A 20956-nucleotide genomic window follows, 5' to 3' on the forward strand; every position below is an offset into this window, starting at 1 on the left:
TTATTGCCTCCTTTTGATCATTATAACTGAGGGGTTTGTACTTTGTGGTGAGAAAAAGAAAGTCTTTTAATTAGCTGCTAAACCTAAACTCCATGGATATAATAAAAGGGCACTCTGAGGGGTGGCTAAGTGGTACAGTGAGTAGAGCACCAGCCTTGAGGTCAGGAGGACCTGAGTTCAAATCCTGCCTCAGATACTTAACACTTAACTAGCCATGTGATCTTAGGCAAGCTGCTTAACCCCAACTGCCCTCCAAAAAGCAAATAAAATAAAATAAAAATGGCACAGAGTGCCCCGCAAACCTCTCCTTTATGACATTTTTGAAGATACTAGGTGTTCTCCAGAGGCTTGGGGGAGGAGTCGGTCACTCCAATCTATCTAACCACAAGTATGAACAAGTGTTTTCCTAGGTAAGCCTGTGCCTGGATAAGACCACCTTATGTTTCCTAGGGAGGAAAGTCTGGTGAGATCTCAAAAGTCAGGTAACATTTTGAGGGCAGGAATCCCCTCCCAGGCATCTGAGCAGCAGGATAATGGCCAACAGAGAAATAGTATTAATAGCATTAAAACTGAAAAGGAAAGAGTTGAAAGAAAGGGGGAGAGAGAGAGATAGACAGACAGAGAGAAGGGGGGGGGGGGAGAGGGAGAGAGAGAGAGAGAGAGAGAGAGGGGGAGAGAGAGAGAGAGAGAGAGAGAGAGAGAGAGAGGGAGAGAGGGAGAGGAGGAAGAGGAGGAGGAAAGTAAAGGACAGGGAGGAAGAGGGGAGAGGGAGAGAGACATCTTAAGAGAAAGAGCCCATTTGGCATTGCAATGTAAAATGGCTAATTAGTAACTCTCAAAAAGAATCTGTTTCTAACTGTCCCATTGAAGCTTGAATTTTAGCCTCACAACTTGTTATACCAGTAGTAATAAGTTCCTAGATTCATTTTATTCATTCTGTGATTCTTTGTTGCTTAGCATTCCCTTTTTATATGTAGGAATAAAACTTCCTGTTCCATACTTAATTCATATTTGTACTCTCAGTATCCTTTTTGTACTTTCCTCCTCCTCTGCTGGGAAAGACTCCTTAGACTAAAAAACAAAAAAAAAAAAACCCTTGTTTCTTAGGAATCTGAGTTAGAGATGGAATTGATGCACCAAGGATCCCTGTGGAGAAGACAAACAACCCCAGAGCAGTGTAAAGGTCACCAGACATTACTGTGTCTTCAGCCTAGTAGTATACCATGAGAGTCTGTCATGGGTCCCAAAAAAAGTCCTAAAATGTTGTGCCTCTGATAAACCCAGAACTAAATTTATGTTCCAGGTATTATACTTGGGATAAAGTAATATATAAGATATTGATGCTTAATCCAGTTATCCTGGGTGTATAATTGTAACACCGGTGAAGTAAATAACTATGAACTTCAGCAGTTGATAGCTTGCATTTTATTTAGAGTAGTTAATAGAATGGCACCGTGGGTAAAGTACTTGATCCTTGAGTTAGGAAGAGGTTGAGTTCAAATTCTAGCCTCAGATAGTAGCTAAGTGATCCTGAGTAAGTCACTTAACCCCTGTCTCAGTTTCCTCATCTATAAAATGGAAATAATTATAGCATTTACCTTACAATGCAAGAACCAAAGGAGATAATATTTGTAAAGCTTTTAGCATAGTAGCCTGACTCATAGTAGGTGTTTGGTGAATACTTATTTCCTTCTTCCTTCCTTCCTTCCTTCCTTCCTTCCTTCCTTCCTTCCTTCCTTCCTTCCTTCCTTCCTTCCTTCCTTCCTTCCTTCCTTCCTTTCTTATTAGAACAATAGACTGAATAAAATATAGCCTTTCAGTCATATATGAAAACTGATGCTGAAGTTACATATTTTCAAAAAGGGCATAATTTTTTCTCAACAAGGTTTTGCACATCTGGATGTCACCTGAAATTTACTACAATATAAGCAAAATATTCCAAGGCTGCTATGGATCAAGAAGGGTGGAATTTTCTTCATATACAAAAAAAAACACACTTAATCAGGGACATCTATGAAATAAATAAACAAATTATCCTCATTTGTCAAGCACATGATTTTTTTTAATATGGTTTAATCAAAAGATGGCATTTTCTATTATAAAAATCATTCAAATTTATTAGCTATGATACTCAAAGTCAATGCATGAGGAAGTTTCCAGAATTCTTAGTTTCAACTCAGCCTTCTCTTGTATTCACATAGCAACTACTGCTTATCTTAATAAAGCAACAAGAGACACAATTCTGGTACAAAAGGACCTTGGGGAAATATGAATGAATGTGGCTTTTATAGAAGCTGATTAGAGAGGGTCTTCCATAACATTGTTTTCTGGATATTGGTTTGCTAGATGCAGTTACTTTCATCCTTCAGAGGATTTCTTTGCTGTAATGTGTTGAGTGGTAATACAAAGTGAGAATTCATGAATAGAGAGACCAGTGTTAACCTGAGGCTGGAGCACAACTTTACCTTGACCATAAGCATACTTATGGAACTAACTTTCCTCATAAGATTTTTTTCCATTCTTTTTTCCTCTGTATTTCTCTTGTTTGTTCCCTAAATTATCTTTAAAATAGTCAGTCCTATAGAGATGCTCTCTGATTCCCAGTGCCGAAGAGGGTACCACCCCTTAAGATTAGCATGGTGCAATACTGATCAGTGTTAACCACAGGTAATATAGCATTGGCTATAGCACACTGCCATCAAGGCCTTGACAGTTCCCTGACCCCTGTCCCCCTGCATCCTCCTTCCAGCTCCCTCATGTTCTGCTGCTGCCTGAACAAAACGTCATATCAGCACTGTTTACTGCAGGAACTCAGCCAAGGAAGTCATAGCAGGACAATAGACATATAATCTGATAACCTTGTTAGCCTGAATCAGAGCTCCTGACAAGTAGGAGAGGTTACTGAAGTGGGATAAAACTATTACAATATTTTGGACTCACCGAAATGGCTTTTCAACTTTTCCCCCCCAATGGAAAAATAGTAGCATTTCTTGTCCTTTTATTTAAGATTAAAACCAGGCACAAAGACTTGAAACATAACAACATGTACAAGGTCAAGGCTGTCTTTTTTAAAAGAACACAAATGGAGAAGGCTGGACAACGTCCCTTGATTTTCTTCTACTATCAAACAGCACATGATGGGCTGTTCAGTGTCCCAAGAATTCTGCCATGAAGCCTTCCTCCATTGGGATAAGCAAGCATAACCTTCACGAGCCAAAAGGAGCAAAGGATATGGAATAAATTTGTGCAGATGATGACCAGTAATGAACTCATTTCAGATAATGGGGGAAGGACAATCAATGTCTTTCTATTTTCTATTTTATTTACTTCAGATTACAAGATGCTGTTTCAACATAGATTCTATTTTGGCAGGTTTGATTTGGGTCTTTTATTGCCTTCCTTATCCCCACTTCTGCTTATACAGTGAAACTCTCCACTTTAAGAAATATATTAGCCTTAACATTACATCCCCATGTCTGGAAAAAAAAACAGTATGTATAGTATGATATACTGTGAAATTGTAAGGGAATTCAATGGGATTTACATGATTTCCACATCCATTTTCCCCACTTTCAATTCCTATGCTTTTACTGGTACTCATTAAATCAATAGAGGTGACCAGGGTATAACAGTCCTGGGCTGGGATCCGGAAACCCAGGCTCCACTGCTGTCTATATGACCTTGAACATATCCATCACTGAATCACTCTATGCCTCAGTTTCCTGTAATACAATAGATGAGTGCATTCCAAGGGTCCCAGGAGAGCAATCCTTTCCTGTAAACCCTTTAAAAGTAAGGGATTTCTATTTTATTGATATTTTCCAATAGAAATCATTTAAATGTAATGGTTTGGCATGATTCCTAATCCTAGTTTAAAAAAATAAGATAATACTCCACCCTTATTTGCAAATCACTGGGATCCAGATCCTCTGAAAAGTTAATGAATCCAGGCCAAGTCCATACCTGGATAGTACTTTGAACCTAGTTAAGAGATTTTTATTGTGAACATTTTGTACTGCTGTCTTTTACTTGTGGACTCTCTTGAAGTGTCAAAAATATATATTGGCTTTTATTCTTACTTGGGAAAAAAACATGTCTTTGGCAGCAGCTGGAAAATCACAATGATAAGCTGACATTTTCCTCTTATTGCATCTTTTTTTGTGAAGGAATATTAATAATGATAGAAGTGCAATACTCCAATTAATTGTGACTTTTAAAATATGAAAAGGGGTGGGAAGGGCTCTGTATTCCTCCTTTCTATTTTGTGCAGGGTTTTTTTTGTTGCAAAAAGATTTAGTGCTAGAAGTGGGGAGATCTTTTAAAAACTAAAACTTTAGAGAAATAATCTAAGGACTATTCATTTGCATTCTTCTTCAATATTCAGATGGAGATATGGTCTCATCATTGAGGAGAGGTCAGTTCCCTCTAAGAGTAAAGATCCACACCTGCCCACCCAAAACAACACTTGTCCATGTCTTCCCATAAATTTCTCACAGGGGCTTCAATCAAAATTCTGGCGTCTTTCTCTGTCTTGATATTGTATGGATACCAATGGAGAAGATTGTCAATCTATCTATTATCCTTCACTCTTCTTATGTGCCCAACCCATTATTTTTTTCTGGATACACATTTCTCTCACGGCATGGTATAAGCTACCACCAAAGTTATTTTCCTAAAGCAAGGTCTGACCATGTCACTTTCTTACTCAAGAAACTCCAGTGGTTCCCTACCACCTACAGGATCAAATACATAATGTTCTATTTGGCATTCAAAGCCATCCATAACCTAGCCCCCTGTTACCTTTTTACACCTTACTTCCTACCACATGCCCTTTGATCTAGTAACACTGGACTCCTGACTGTTCCACAAACAAGACACTCATTCTCTCAGCTCTGTACATTTTCACTGACTGTCCCCCATGCCTAGAATACTCTCCATCCTCAATTCCACCTACCAACTTCCCTGACTTCTTTAAGACCCAACTAAAATCCCATATTTTACTGGAAGCCTTCCCCAAACCTTCTTAATTCTAGTACTCTCTTATTTCCTATTTATCCTATGTATAGCTTGCTTTGCATATCTTTGTTTGCATGTTTTCTTTCTGGTAAGATCCTAAGGTATTATCTTTTACCCCTTTTTGTATTCCTAGCACTTAGCACAGTGCCTAGCATATATAAGGTGCTTAATAAATATTGATTGATTGATTGAGTACTTCTCCTGCACAATTCCTCATTTCTAATGTATATACCAGCCTGTTTATGCCCATCATGCACTTCTACACTGCCCTCCATACATCACCAAAATAAGACTGCTGTTAAAAAAAATAAAAGGATAGGCCTTTGTTTAGTTTCATTGTAGGGGGTTGTGATAGTAATGGCAATTAAAGATTCCCCTGTATTGGCTTGGTTTTCAAATTGATTGTATTAAAACCCAGAGTTTGTTAATCCCACCTGTGGGATGGGCTTGTTGATGTGAAAAGAAAGTCCTGAAGTGGGAGGAGCTGGTGATGTAGATTTGGAGAGACAAGAGAGAGGCGGAAGTTCTTTTTGGAAGCAGCACCTCGTGGAGAGGGAGAGACTAAGAGATTGCTGGTGGCCGCTTTGAATTGCCCTGGACTTTTGAGACCTGCCCCCTGAGCTGCCAAGGACTGAGGAGACATGGCTGTTTTGCTGGTACTTTGTCTGTCTGTTTTGATGTTATTTTGCCAGATTTGTCCACTGGTGAAAGACTGTCCTGTTGAAGAAGTCCTGGAACCTGGCATTTGGTTAAGAAGGCCTGAGACTGTCCTGCAGACAGAGAGTGAATACTGTCCACTGGTGAGGGACAGTACTGTTGTTGCAGGGGTCTGGAGACTGTCCGGCAGACAGAATGAATACTGTCCACTGGTGAAGGACAGTGCTGTTGTTGCAGGGGTCTGGGAGCCTTTCTGTTGGTTCAGAAGCCCTGAAGAAGGATTTTCTTGTTGTATGTTTACAGAAATCCTGGGAGAGGGCTTTGCTAATGTGTTCAGGGGTTCTAGGACTGTTCTACAGACAGAGGATAAATTCATGAAGGGACTGGCAATGTATCTTTATGGCCTTGCTAAGCCTTGTCTCTCCAGGAACTAAGATTGCTGAGAACTTGCCTCGTGTCAAGATGAAGAAAAGACCTCCATTTGGGTATTAAGTGCTGTGTTTAAACTTGATGTAACTCTGGGGTAGATTCAATTGTGATCCAGGGGTGGGGAACTTTTGACCTTTTTGTGTTCTATGGTTGAGCAAATGAATGTATTTTACTTATGTTTGGAAACTAATCTCCATTTGAGAAGAGGGGCTTTGTGGTGGACTTAATTAAGGTATAGCCTAGGGGTGGAGAAGTATTTGGAACAGAGACTTTGTAATTGATTGAATGATTGGAAAGTCCTGGGGTGGGGTAGGCCTTGGAGATGATTTAATCACACTTAGTAAATGCTGTATTTTGAATGATGTCATGTTTTGATCTTCTCTGTTCTGGGTTTGTTACTGAATAAAATAGAGAGCACCTATGCTGGTATTTTGAACCTGGGAAGTTGCCTTTGCTTGGTATTACATTACAGGGGTGGGACTTTAAGTCATTAAAAGATCTTTGCATTCTCCCCAAACAATCTGACCTGGTATTTTTCCTGTTTAATTCCCATTTACATTGTCTCTCTGAAATATATGCATTGATGGACCAACCAGTTTATGGATTTTCCATCCAAATGAACATGATAGCCTTAACAAACAAAACAAAACCAAAAAAACAAACATTCTTATTCCACTTGATATTTCTATGTGGAGAGATAGGCTGTACATTTTAGAGTAATTGTCAACCTCATTTAGCATCCTCTACAATGTTACAGGGCTCAATGCATTATCACAAGGTTGTCTTGTTTCTTGCCTGGCTGAATACTGATAATCAGGGGGTCAATGAGCAAAATTCTTTCTGTTGCATCTTTCAAAGCATCTTAGATGATTTTGACACATGTATACTAGACCCCTTGTTAAAGAGAGTCTATAAGATCTCATTTTGCTCAAATCAAATTACATTTGACCCTCAAGAAACCACAAATAAGTTAGGATCTTGCATCCTTTACATTTATCAATGGTGTGGCTGCAAATAGGTAATCTGTTTAAAATATTTGTGAAAGTCTGCCTGCTTCCTGCCTTTACCTTCATCAAATATGTCTTCAGTGCAAGTCTACATTATTCTCATGTAAATCTTAATGAGATAGGAAAGCAGTACTTAGTGCCATTCTCTCAATCACCTTTTGGGGGAAAAGTCTAAGATGGTTTCCATGCCTTTTGCTGCTGCTCCTAAGTAACACACTCGATCTCCCAACTTTGGGCATTTTCACTTATTGTCCACCATGCCTAGAATTTTCTTGCTCCTTATCTCTACCTCCTGGCTTCCTGCAAGTCTCAACTAAAATACTACCTATTATAGTACTAAAATGCTACAAGAAACCTCTCCTAATCCATCTGATTTCCAGTGACTTCCCCTTCCCACATATAGCTAGACAGACACACATATATGTATGTGTATGTATATATGTCTGTGTATGTATACACATATGCATATAATACATATGTGTATATGTATTAGGAGAGGCTTTTAAATAAGGTTCATAATTGCTCTGAAAAGTACCCAGGGGTGGGGAACCTGCAATCTCAAAGTCACATGTGGCCCTCTAGGTCCTCAAGTGTGGCCCTTTGACTGAGTCCAAGTTTTATAGAACAAATCCTTTCGTGAAGTTTGGATTCAGTCAAAGGGTCACACTTGAGGAACTAGGGGGCCACACGTGGCCTCAAGTCCACAGGTTGCTCACCCCTGGAACCTATCTGGAACCTATCTCTTCACTTAAGAAAAATCAGGTAGAGTAAGAATGACTCTTTTTTTTATTCAAAGTTATGATATGTAGTTGGATGGAAAAATCCATAGAATCACATATATTTAGAGACACTATAAATGGATTATGAGCTGAAACCAGAACTGAACAGGAAAAAGAGCAAACCAGATTGTTTGGGGAGGAGACAAAGCTGTTTTAATGATTCCCAAGTACCACCTCATGCCACCCCCCCAAAAAAACAAAACAAAGACCTATCTTTTTAATAGTAGTCTTATTTTGGTGATATATTGCTTCAAATTATGGAATACTATAGCTTTTCAAACACAGGCACATGCACACACATGCATAGTTCACTTGAACATATTTTACATGTTGTCTCCTCCATTAGATTGTGATCCCCTCAAAGTCAGAGACTGTCTGTTACCTTTCTTTATATTTTCAGTGTCTGTCACAATACTTGCCACAAAGGATTTAATTATTGACTGACTTTCCTCTTCCAAATATTTTGAGAATCAATTCCTCAAAACTTGCAAAACTGTCACTCTGTGAACGAACTTTCTCTTGGTATCTAATTGTCCAGTTCAGCTACCATTCCCATTTTTGCTTTTTCAGTGTCATTTTCACTACCTCATTCAGGTTATCCAGAAGAGAGATATCAGAGGCTAAATGTGATGACTCCATTGTCCGTGATGGTAAAAAGTATATGTTAGAAAAATTTTTTTCAAATCTTTGGGAAATGACTTTTTTAAATATTTAGGTCAAATCACTTGACCCTCAGTTTCCTCATCTGAGAAGATGGACAAATTGGACTTACTGACAACTAATGTCTCTTTCACATTTGAATCTGTGCTCTTATGCACTCCCATCTCTCTCATTAGACTGAAACAGGAAAGGAAATGTTTGCCATTATTCAATCCTTTGGGTTAATGCTTCTGAGGCCTCTATTAAAATGCAAATGTTATCTTGGATATATGCAAATGTTATAATGAATTTTCACCCATTATTACCTTAGCCTGAATTAGCTGATCAGATTGGCTTTTCAATCACTTAGTGACCCTGAGGGACTGTGGACACCAGAGAGATCATTTTGATGTTGATAAAAACCCCTGGCTCTTTAGGAAAGACAAACTCAGATGCTGTAGGAGGGTTCAGCATTCCACAGAGACTGAATCTCAGAACAGTTGGCAAAGAATAGAACTGGATGTAAAAAATGTAAATGAATAGAATAATATAGAGGAGGAGCAAAGAAAAGCTTCATATTTTTAACAATTCATATATAATGATTTATATTTAGCAATTTATAAGCCCTATATAGAGTAATACTTTATGATACTTATCATATTTTTAGCCTAGTCCTCTAAGAAGAGATTAGAGAGATTTCCTCTCTGGCTTTCTGTAAGGATGTGAATATGCTAGTCATTATGATATACCTTTATGCAGAGATTGCTATTTAGTCCCACTAATATCAATGTGTCCCTGGCTTTCACAATGCTTAGAAGGTTAGACTAGTGTCCTTCTAATAGTAAAATGAATCATTCCTGTTTTCAGCTTTTGAATCATTTCTAGAGTTGAAAATAAAAAGCTAGGAAAATTATCAATTTCAAATAGGAGAAATTTTGCATAAGGGAATTATCTGACAATAAAATTTAATTGTCTAGCCACCTCTCAGGAGCCTAGATATCACAATATCAGTACTTCCTAAATTGGCTTACTTAAAGTTCCTTTAATGAGTCCCTCCAATTCTTGTCTCTGACTCGTTTTTCTGGAATGTTCTATCCTATGATTGTAATGTTCTGTCCCTTCACCTCTACCTCTTTCTTGATCTCCCTAGCTTCCTTTAAAACTCTGTTAAAGTCCTATCATCTACAAGATGTTTTCCTTCTTCTTTTGAGCTTCTAGTCCCTTCCCCCTCACATTACCTTCCACCTCACTCTGTGAATATCTTGTATGTACCTAGTCATTTATGTATTCTCTTTCCCAATAGAATATATACTTCTCAAGGATATGGACTGGTTTTGCCTTTCTTTATTTCCCCAGCATTTAGGAAAGTATCTAACAGATTTTAAGTACATAATAAATATGTGTTGACTGAATGGAATGTAAGGAAACCTCTAGGTATATGTTAGCCCCACTAAAACACCAGATTTAACAAAGGCAGCCTAATCTATATAATCAAGCATAAATGTGAACTGTTTAATATAAAAATGACTTTCATATGATACTTGGAACATCACAAATAGCCTTGCAGACATTAAGTGATGAAATGCTCCCTCCTTCCCAAATTTGGAGTTCATTCATTCTTTTAAGAAGAACTTTTAAGTTCTTGGGCACTTGGGCACAGCACTATGATCACAAAAAATATGTCTGAGTTCAATCTAAGAGCCAGGCTTGAAAGCAAACAAGAGAGAATATGGTTAATAATTAGGGTAAAATATAGGAATACAGAAGCAAAGCAACTATGAACTGAAAAAGATGCCAGTTCCCATAGATTCCAAGATTTTGAATTACAAGAAACCTTTGAGGTCATGGAGTCTCTTTAAGTCCATTTTGCATATAAGGATACTTTTTATATTGCAGCTTGAAGCCTGAATAAATCATATAAACTAGCAAAATATTATAATGAAAGACAGTAATAATAATTAACATTTCCATAGCACTTTAAAGTTTACAAAGTGCTTGACATTTGATCCTTAAAACTTTTTGAGGTAAGTGCTATTATCCTCATTTCGCAGATAGGAAACTGAAGTTCAGGCAGGGAAAATGCATTTGTTCAGTTCTTTTTTGGTTGTGTTCCAACTCTTTATGACCTCATTTGGGGTTTTCTTGGCAAAGATCATGAAGTGATTTGCCATTTCCTTCTCATTTTACAGATGAGAAAACTGAGGCAAACAGAGTTAAGTGATTTATCTAGGGTCACACAGCTATTAAGTGCCTGAAGCCAGATTGAAACTCAAGAAGAGGCCTCCAAAGTCTCTCCACTCTGCCACCTAACTGCCCTAACAGTATTAGCAACATCTTTTTTTTTTCTTTAAGCAATCAGGGTTAAGTAACTTGATCAAGGTTACATGGCCAGTTATTTCTGGGTGTGGTGCTGAGTATCTGAGCCTGGGATTCGATCTCCAGGTCATCCCGACATGGAGCCAGTGCTCTTACTCGCTGTGCTACCTGGCCACCCCCATTAGCAACATCTTAATAACTTGCTCTAAAAATACAAGCAGAATATACAGAGGATACACTGTATAAGGGAAATAGGTAATTTTTTTAACCTTCTTAGTCATATCCTGTTCCTTGAAAATAGAATACTTTTAAAACAGTGGTAACTAAAATATCTTTGTGTGGTCACTAGTAAGTTGGAAAAAGATGGATTTAGGAACCAAAACTTATTCTCAGGAACAAGGACTAATCAAGAAACTCAGTCCAAATTCTGGATATTTGGGGGTAGAATGGAAACAGAAAAGATAGGGGGTGCCTGGCTCTATATGAGAATGAAACAAAGGTCTCAGGTCCCCATAATGATATTGCTCCAACCACATTTCTCTCAGAGTTATTTACTCTAAGATGACATAGTTTTAGCCATAGCCCATGCACTTATTTAAAGTTTTTTTAAATTTATTTTAAACTTAAATACAAAATAAGAAAAGAAAAAAACATTACCATGTATACAGCAGAATATAACAGAGGATTTGATATAAAGCAATATATTTCCATTTCAAGAAAATCTATATAATAAATACTACACATTATTTTCAAAGCTGTTCAACTTTGCTTTACTTCCCTGTAGGTTTTCTTTTGTCCTCTGCTGTGTACTTTCTACTTTATTTTTCTCCTCCCTACCAAAGAAGGTCACAATTAAGCTCAGATATTGTAATAGTAATGGAATGTAAAGATCCCATGTATTGGCTTGGTTTTCGGGTTGAGTGTTAAAACCCGGAGCTTATGAATCCCACTTTTGGGACAGACTTGTTGACATGAAGAGAGAGGCAGAAGCATAGAGAGAGGCCAGAAGAACTTTTGGAAGCAGAATTGAGGAGAGAGAGAGAGAGAGAGAGAGAGAGAGAGAGAGAGAGAGAGAGAGAGAGAGAGAGAGAGTGTTAAGGCCAGTTGGAGCTGCCCACCTGGAGCTGTCAAGGACTGAGGAAACATGGCTGTGATGCCGGTATTTTATCTGTCTGTTTTGATGTTGTTTTGCCAGATTTGTCTTCTGGTGAAGGATAGTGTTGTTGTTGCAGAGGCCCTGGAACCTTGCTGTTGGTTCAGAAGCCCTGAAGAAGAATTTTCTTGTTGTATGTTTACAGAAATCCTGGAAGAGGTTCTTGCTGTATTTTCAGGGGTCCTGAGACTGTTGTGCAGGCAGAGAGTGAATTGATGAGCACACTGGCAATGTCTATTGTGGCTTTCAGGTCAAGATGAAGAAAAGACCTCTCTTTGGGTATTAAATGCTGTGATGATATCTTCACCTTGCTGTAGCTCAGGGATAGATGGCCTCTGCTCTCTCCACTGCCCCTTCTGAGAAAGTGCTTGGCATTAACTGATGATAATTGTAATTCAGTTGTGATCCAGGGGTGGGAAACTTGACTTTTTTTTGTGTGTGCTCTGTGATCGACCAAATAAATATACTTTGTTTATGATTGGAAACTAATCTTAATCTCCATTTGAGAAGAAAGACTTTGTTATTGACTAAATGAATGTACTTTCCAAGGGTGGAGTAGTACTTGGAAATTATTGAATCACACGTGGTGAATGTTGTATTTTGATTTTCTCTGTTCTGCAAATGTTTTGCCTTAATTTGTCACTGAATAAAATGGAGAGTTACTATGCTGGTATTCTGAACCTTGGAAGTTGCCTTTGCTTGGCATTATAGATATATACATATGCATGTATATATGCATATGTATACATACATCTACACATATATGTATGCATAAATATATTTATACACATAGATATCATTTATTTATATACATAGATATCCATAAACATACACAGATGTGCACATATACATTCAACTGCATATATATAAGCCCATGTTATGCTTATTTCCACTTGTCCTCTGTTTCTCTGAAGGTGGATATCATCTTCCTTCATAACTCCAAGTCTTCCCATATTTTTCTAAATCCACCAGCTCATCATTTCCTACACTACAACAATATTCCAACCCAATCATACATTCTGTCTGAGAGATTGTTTATGAGAGTTTTTTCCCCAATTTTCTGAATTCTCTCTATTCTTGGCTAAAATGGTTTCATTTATACAGGAAAAATTTTAATTTAAAATAATCACAATTGTCCATTTTACACTTCAGCACTGCTTTTACCTTGTAATATGGTTTAAGGTCTGATACTACTGAATCTAGTTCCTTCACATCTTTATCCCCTGATTTCCTTTAAATTCCTGACCCTCAGTTCTGCCAAATGAACCCTGTTATTATTTTCTTCTGAATCAGTAAGATGATTTTTTTTTAATAATTTAATTGGTATGGCATTACATACATAGATTAGTTAGGTAAAATTGTCATTTAGCTCATTTATTTAACAAACATTTATTAAGCACTACAAACAATATACTTTCCCAAACAGACATTGTGATAATTACAAAGATACACAATATATCTCAACAAAACATCAATTAAATACCCATCTAGTTGGTATTGTTCATCCTTTGGTTTCAAAGAGGACAAATGACATCACAGGGTGATGTCTTGATTTGCACATGAATTGGATTTAAGTGAGTCAGAGTTACACAAAGTCATCTGTCTTGCTCTCTCTTCCAGAATCATTGAAGTCCAGTGGCATGACAAAAGTCAAGATGACCAGCAATGGCTGGGGATAGAATGAATGGCCTTGGTATCTTCAACGTCTGACCAAGTTGTAATTGCTTCACAACACCTACTTCAGCACCTTCATGGCCGTTGGAACAAATTATTCCCTTCTGCCCATTGTGCCAGGGGAAGATCTTCACATGCTTGGGATAGACATTCCTCTAACTCACCAATGGGTTTGAGGCCTGTCAGTTACCCTCAACCTGGTCTGCTGACGTCTACCGAGAAGGTTTTACTGGGGTGTGGCTGTTTCACATTTACAGTTTCTTGTAGCCATAGGTGAGAGCTGGTATTAGGTAGATACCAAATGAAGATGAGCAGCCCTGAAAAAAGCTTGGCAAGTCCCCCACACCAGAAGTACTAGTCTTCCCTGAATACCCCATGTACCTCAAGTGTACCTAAGGTAATAATTCTTAAGTGGCAGAGATAAGGACAAGAGGGGGTAAATCGGGGACATGCTAGAGCCAGCTCCTACGAGCTCCTCAAGCCCATCATTGAATTTTCAACATGAACATTTATACCTTGAAAATTGGTAAATGTTATAAATCAGACTTGATTTATTGCTTTGTTGATTGTCCAGACTTAAGAAAGTGGTGGAGAAAATGTTAACATGGGGGAAGTGGGAGGGGAAAGCGTAGCCTTCCACTCTAGAAAGGTTGGAATAAAATTAGGGCACCTGGGAAAATCTAAACAAGTAGATATAAAAGTGGAAGGAAAATTTGAGAGAGAACCCATAGAAATGGTTGAGGATGGAGGGAAACTTCCTCATGTAAGAAGGGCAAGTACCTCTGCCATTGTGATAGAAATGCAGCATTGTTAAAAAACCAACCTGGGGTTCAACAAAGCATGGTGCAGAGGCTAAATGCAAGAAGCACGACATGGGTTTAAAGGGTAAATGAAAATAGATATGGGTGCTCATATCCAGCCTCAGGAAGGCTTAGCAGTACAGCCAGTGGAGAAAGGGTAATATTCTGCATCCTGGGAAAGGGAAGAGGTAAATGGGATTCATTAAGTCTAAATCAGCTTTCATTGAGGGGAAGGTACTTTTTTCATGGTGAATACAAAAGCTAAGTCTTGAAAGCCACCTGAGATACCCTTCTGTTAATTGGATGTTGTCTAGAGCTAACAGAAAAAAAAAAGGTGAAAATATTCTGATTTATCCCTAAGGCATGTTGATATGGGTGTGGTATCATGCAGAAGAAGCAGCATACTGCCTCAGCTCCCTTCAGCAGATGGCAACAGCAGATTTGTAGTGAAGCAGTGAGCAGCAACTTCAGAGGTCAATAGCAGGGGCAGAAGGTTCTGGTAGGAACAATGTGGAGTGGGGTCCATGCCATACAGGCAAGAATAACTTATCCTAAGGCCCTATTCTCATGCAGGCTAAGCAACCTCTTCCTTAAAAGTAGAAGAAACTGTCTTGGTGACTCAATTGAACTTAAGGGTGAAAGATGGAACCTTTGAGAGAGTAGTCTAAGTACAAAAATCTAGGAGCTGGTAAATCACTCTGGCAAAGGCAGAGAAGCTGTGCCAAATGGAAATTATATATCCTTGCTGAATATCCTTTCCATACCATGGCTAAGTCAAATACTTTTTGATATTGTTAGATGGTCTACAAATGCATCATTTCATGCCAAGTTCAAATGTCATGACCTACTGGGGTGGCCTGAGTCAGTCCTGGCCCATAATTTGAGTAGGAGCTCCAGGAAATACAGATGTGAAGGTAGAGTACAGGACATCAGCAACAGAACCCTGGGACCCTGCCAAAGAAGGTATGAGAGGAAGAGGAAAAAAAGAGGCAAGGATCAGCCATCTGTCTGGAGACTGAGCCATGAGAACAGAGGCTAGAGAACTATCCTCACTCACAAAAAATCCTTCCTTGCTTCGGATTGGGAACTACCTTTCCCCACAAATAGGGGAGTCTGTACACATTCATGACTGGAGAGGAAGCAAATGATTTAATTATTTGATTTCTTTTTTTTGCTGCCATTCACTTTAATATTCTGTAACAATTAAGAGCTTTGTTATTTGAATTATGGTTCCTACTTGTTCTGTTGGTAAATAAAGCACTAGATAGGGACACAAGCTAAGCATTACCCCTCCATTGAACCCAAGGAGCTTTATTATTGCAGAGTCGAGTAAGCCACTCGTTACATTCATGATAGGTCAGAGGATGCAAAGGGTAAATAGAAAAGGTACCAACAAAGAAGATTGGGGTGGGGGGGAGGAAGGGGGGTGGTTGCTGGACTTGAAGACTAGGATAACTGATTTCAGATCTTACCTCTGACATTTATGACATTTAACCATTCTGAGTCTCAGTTTTATTATCTGTAGGAATGGGATGATAATACTTATTATACATAATTGTTGAATTTGTTATTAGGCTCAAATGAAATAATATATATATAAATTCATATATATGCAATATATATACACAAAGTACTTTTGCAAATTTTAAAATAATTTATAAATGTCAATTATTATTATTAGCAAAATAGATCATATGTAAATAGCAATTTAAGGTTTGCAAAAATGTATGTGTATATATACAGACATATTTGTATGTGTGCATATATATAACTTGTTTGTATATAATTGTTTGCAGGTTGTCTCCCTTGTTAAACTATGAGTTCCTTGAAAATAAGCCCTGTCTTTTCCCTTTCTTTGTATCTCCAGAGCATTGTAGATTACTTGGCACAGTGGTCATTAATACATGTTTTCTGGTTGACCATGTACATACATACACAATCTCATTTGGTCCTTCCAAATAACCCTGTGAGGTAAAACTATTAGTGTCTCTATTTTATATATGAGAAAACCAAGGCTCAGAGAGTTTAAATGACTCTCACAGTGTCACATAGCTAATAACTATCTCTGGTAGGATTTGAATCCAAGGCTTCCTGACTCCAGGTGTAGGTGACTCTCTATTCATCATGCTGGTACAGCATGAGAACATCATCCCTTATCTAGAACCCATGCAAGCATGCCATCATGAAACAGGTCATAACACTGTTGAACTTCTTCAGGAAACCAAATTTTATCATGATTTTCCATAAGCTCTTACAACTGACAGTATGAAAGACTTTGGTCAGGCCAACAAATATTGTATACAGAGTTCTGTTCTATGGTGTGCCACCTAGCTGCTCCTCCACTTTATTTTTGATGGAATTAAATACTAACTTCTTAGAGACAAACAAAAATGCCCTACTGGTAAACCCTGTGGAGTTCTCATTTTTTGCTTAGCAGCTTCCAAATTACCCCACCATTTTCATCAAACCAGTCCTGGTGTTTGTGGTGCTGTACACCATGTCTATATCTCAAGAAATTATTAGGAGAGAGATTGCACTCAGGGTACCAGGTTTAGCAACAGAGATGAAGGAAATAGGAGACAGAGAAGTAGATCAGGGGCTTATATTATTGCTAATATCAAGTAACTTATTTTATTTTTTTTTTGGAGGGGGGAAGGCAGGGCAATGGGGTTTAAGTGATTTGCCCAAGGTCATAGAGCTAGTTTTTGTGTTAAGTGTATGAGGTCAAGTTTGAACTCAGGTCCTCCTGACTCCAGGTCTGGTGCTCTATTCCCTGCGCCACCTAGTTGCCCCCAGTAACTTCCTTTATTAACTGAATATAGGGAAAATGAGTAAACATAAAAGACAGTTTGGTGTAATGGAAAGAACATTGGACTTCGAATCAGAAGACATGGATCTGAATGCTAGTTTTACTACTTATTAGCTAAGAGGCACACTTGGGCAAGTAATTTAGACTCTTATGTCTCCCTTTTCTCATCTATAAAATGGGATTATATTACAGTGTTTCGGGCTTGTTTGTTTTTGCTAAGTGCTTTATAAACTGTTTAGGGTTATGTGATAAAGCACAAGTCAGGAAGACTTCAGTTCAAATCTTGCTTCAGGCACTTAGTGATTAAGGGACCCTGGGAAAGTGACTTAACTTCTCTGTATCTCAGTTTACTAATCTGTAAAATGGGGGTAATAATAGCAAGTTAACCAAGTTGTTGTGAGTATCAAATGAGTAAACATATGTAAAGCATTTTGCAAACCTTAAGGTGGTATATACATGCTAGTTATAATTATTAAATGGAAACTATTATTATGGAAGAATGTAGCATATTTGAGCAAGCAAGATACTCTAAGGGAAGTGGACATGTTATGGGGGAGATAGGCATGGGCTCTAATGGAAAATTGCAGCAAGAACACTGGATTTAGAGTCAGAGGATCTGAATTTGAATCCTTGTTCTATTACTTGTTCCCTGTATAACTTTTATGGGAAGTTAAGTGGCACAGTAGATAGAACACCAGGCCTGGAGTCAGGAAGATCTGAATCCAAAACCAGTCTCAGACATTGACTGTGTGACCCAGGACAAGTCACTTAATCCAGTTTGCCTCAGTTACCTCATCTGTAAAATGAGCTGGAAAAGGAAAAGTCAAACCACTCCAGTATCTTTGCTAAGAAAATCCCTAATGGGGTTGCCAAGATTATGACTAAAACAACTGAATAACAACTGAAATATGTTTTTTTTGCAAGTGACTACACCTGGGACACAGGTGCTTCATCTGGAAAATGAGGGAAAATAGGTGATCTGTAAGGTCCCATTTAGTTCTAAACTTATGACTGTTCCTCTTTTCCCAACCTGGGTCCAAAGAAGACAAGAGGGCAGATTTTCTTATGCAGCTTCCCATCATTGGTCATCTATGTTTTTAGTTATAGCATATTATATATGTGTGGGTATGTATGTATGTATATGTATGTGTGTATATGTGTGTGTACATACACACATATATACATAAATATATACATATATACACATAAATACATATATAAATAAAAATCAATGTTTCAGAACTGTCTTGTCTGTGTCTCTCTTCTGATCATTAAAAATGTTTCACTAACTCTTTTTACTTTCCTTTTTCTTTTTTGCCATCATTACCTCCCACACAACAATATAATGTCATATAACAGAGAATTAGTATTATAAATATTTAGCATAGAGAAATACATATCTATTTTTATTATATATTGAATTAGAATGATATATTTAGCATACATGTATATACACATGCTGTGCATATGCACGTATATTAATAAATAGAATCAGAATGGAATGTAAATGCAGATTACTTTTTTAAAAATCCTAGCAGGACACTTCCAAAACAAACTCTTTGAAGTCACAAACTTTCTTATTTATGAGCCTGAGAGAAATGATTATTTCTTTCCTATATTAATAATCAATTATTGAATTAGAACTAAATATTTTTCCCCTTTCTGTTTCCTCATTCAGAAATCAGCCCCTTATAGGTTATTCAGCCAGCATCTGAAGGACATTGCTGATAATGGGATTGGAATAACTTTCTCCTCAATCTTGTTCAGATCCCACCCAAGTAGGGAAGTGCACTGTGTTTTACTGTGGGTGTGGGAGGTAAAATCTTTGTCTAAATTGTCTGGGGCTGGGGGTGGTCTGGGTGTAAGTGGGACAAAATCAAAGTCATATCTCCCAGCCCCTCATTAGAATAGGTCCACCTCTCATCATAATATTTATTCTTCTTAATTGTTAACTAGAGTTAATTTTCATCTGTTGGGAACAACCACTCTTCCAAGGGTATATAAGCATCAATAGACTACCATGGTCTTTGGTTTATAAGAGACAGCTAAATAACTATTCTTTTATAAATTATTTGATAGCCATAATTAATAAAATGATTAATTACTTAGAAACTCTCATGAGTTTTTATAGATCACAACCCTCATATCCTCTATATCACTTAATTTGTTTGTGTTTTGTTCTTTTTTACTGATCCCCTCAAATGTTAGCTCACTCCTCAAACTATTTAACTACTTTGCATTTATTCTCTTAGTGTTCATGCTGTAAACATGTATATGTGTCTGTAGAATAGACTCTGCTCTCCTTAAGAATAGGGATTGCTTCATTTGTTGTATTTGCATCCCTATGCCTTATACAGCACCTGGAACATAACAAACGTTTCATATGCACTTTTTGAGTGATCAGTTGATAAATGACACTAAACAAATCCTTAAATGATAAGAAGAAAGTAAGAAAATCTGATCTATATAAACTAATTCATCTTGACTTTTGGCCATTTGGAGTCCAATACTCTATTTCCAATGATGAAACATTCAAATAAATAATCTGTTGTGCTTACTTTATTTTGTGTGTGTGATGGGAGGAGAGATAACAAGGGATTAAAGCAATTCATGGCCAAATTAATTAGTAGCATCATTTGTAGCTACTATTTATCAGCACACAGGTTTCAAATGGATTTAATTGGACTTATTTTTTAAGCAAAGAAGAAAATCTTTTGCTTATTTTGCCTAATAGCTCATTTGAAAGACTAGTTTTTACTTTAAAATTAAAGTGATAGAGAAATGTGAGAATGTGCTCTGTTTCCTTATAAAGATATATTGGGGACCCCGAATTCTCAAAGGCTGTGCCAATGAAGCAGAAATTCTGACAATGTGGTACAATAAATATAATAAATGCTGCATTTAGAATCAAGCCTATGGGAAGGCTAGGTGGTTCAGTGAATAGAGCACCAGCCCTGGATTCAGGAGGTCCTGAGTTCAAATCCAGCCTCAGACACTGAATACAAAAACTAGCTGTGTGACCTTGGGCAAGTCACTTAACCCCAATTGCCTTCCAAAAAGCAATAAAATAAAATAGAATCAAGCCTAAAACAATCACACCTAACTCTTCATCTGTAAAATGAAAGGGTTGTACAAAATGGCATTTGAGGTCTAAACCTATGATCATGTTGTATTGGATTTTAGAGTTTACTTTACATGTATTCTACATGGCATGAACACTACTTATTGCTCTCTTCATATAATCATACTAGTTTTAAGGTAATTCTTACTATTTTCTTAATGTTTGAATATTTTTTAAATTTTAATATGGCATTCTCATTAATTATTCAATTAGCTTTGGGATTTTGTAATGGTTTATTAAATAGCGATTATTTAAATAGTTACTACTCCATTTAAATATAAAAATCTCATTTTCCATAATCAGTGTTTTTCTTTATGTGCCTCTTTCTCTCTATCCTTTCTCTCTTTCTCTTTCCTTCTCTCTCCCCCACATACCCAGACACATGTATACACACACATACACACATACATTGCTCCTAAAGTCTTTCTTCGGTGTTAACCATTGAGAGAGACAGAGAGAGGCTCCATTTTCTTGGGCCTAAATAAACATCAAAGGTTCTGGCTACACAATTTATTAACTGTGTAACAAATAATAACACAAAGACAAATGAGCATTT

The sequence above is a fragment of the Petaurus breviceps genome, unplaced genomic scaffold (genome assembly GCF_028583685.1).
Source record: "Petaurus breviceps papuanus isolate PSGF00001 unplaced genomic scaffold, PetGlider_PUasm1.0 90696, whole genome shotgun sequence".
NCBI classification, from domain to species: Eukaryota; Metazoa; Chordata; class Mammalia; order Diprotodontia; family Petauridae; genus Petaurus; species Petaurus breviceps.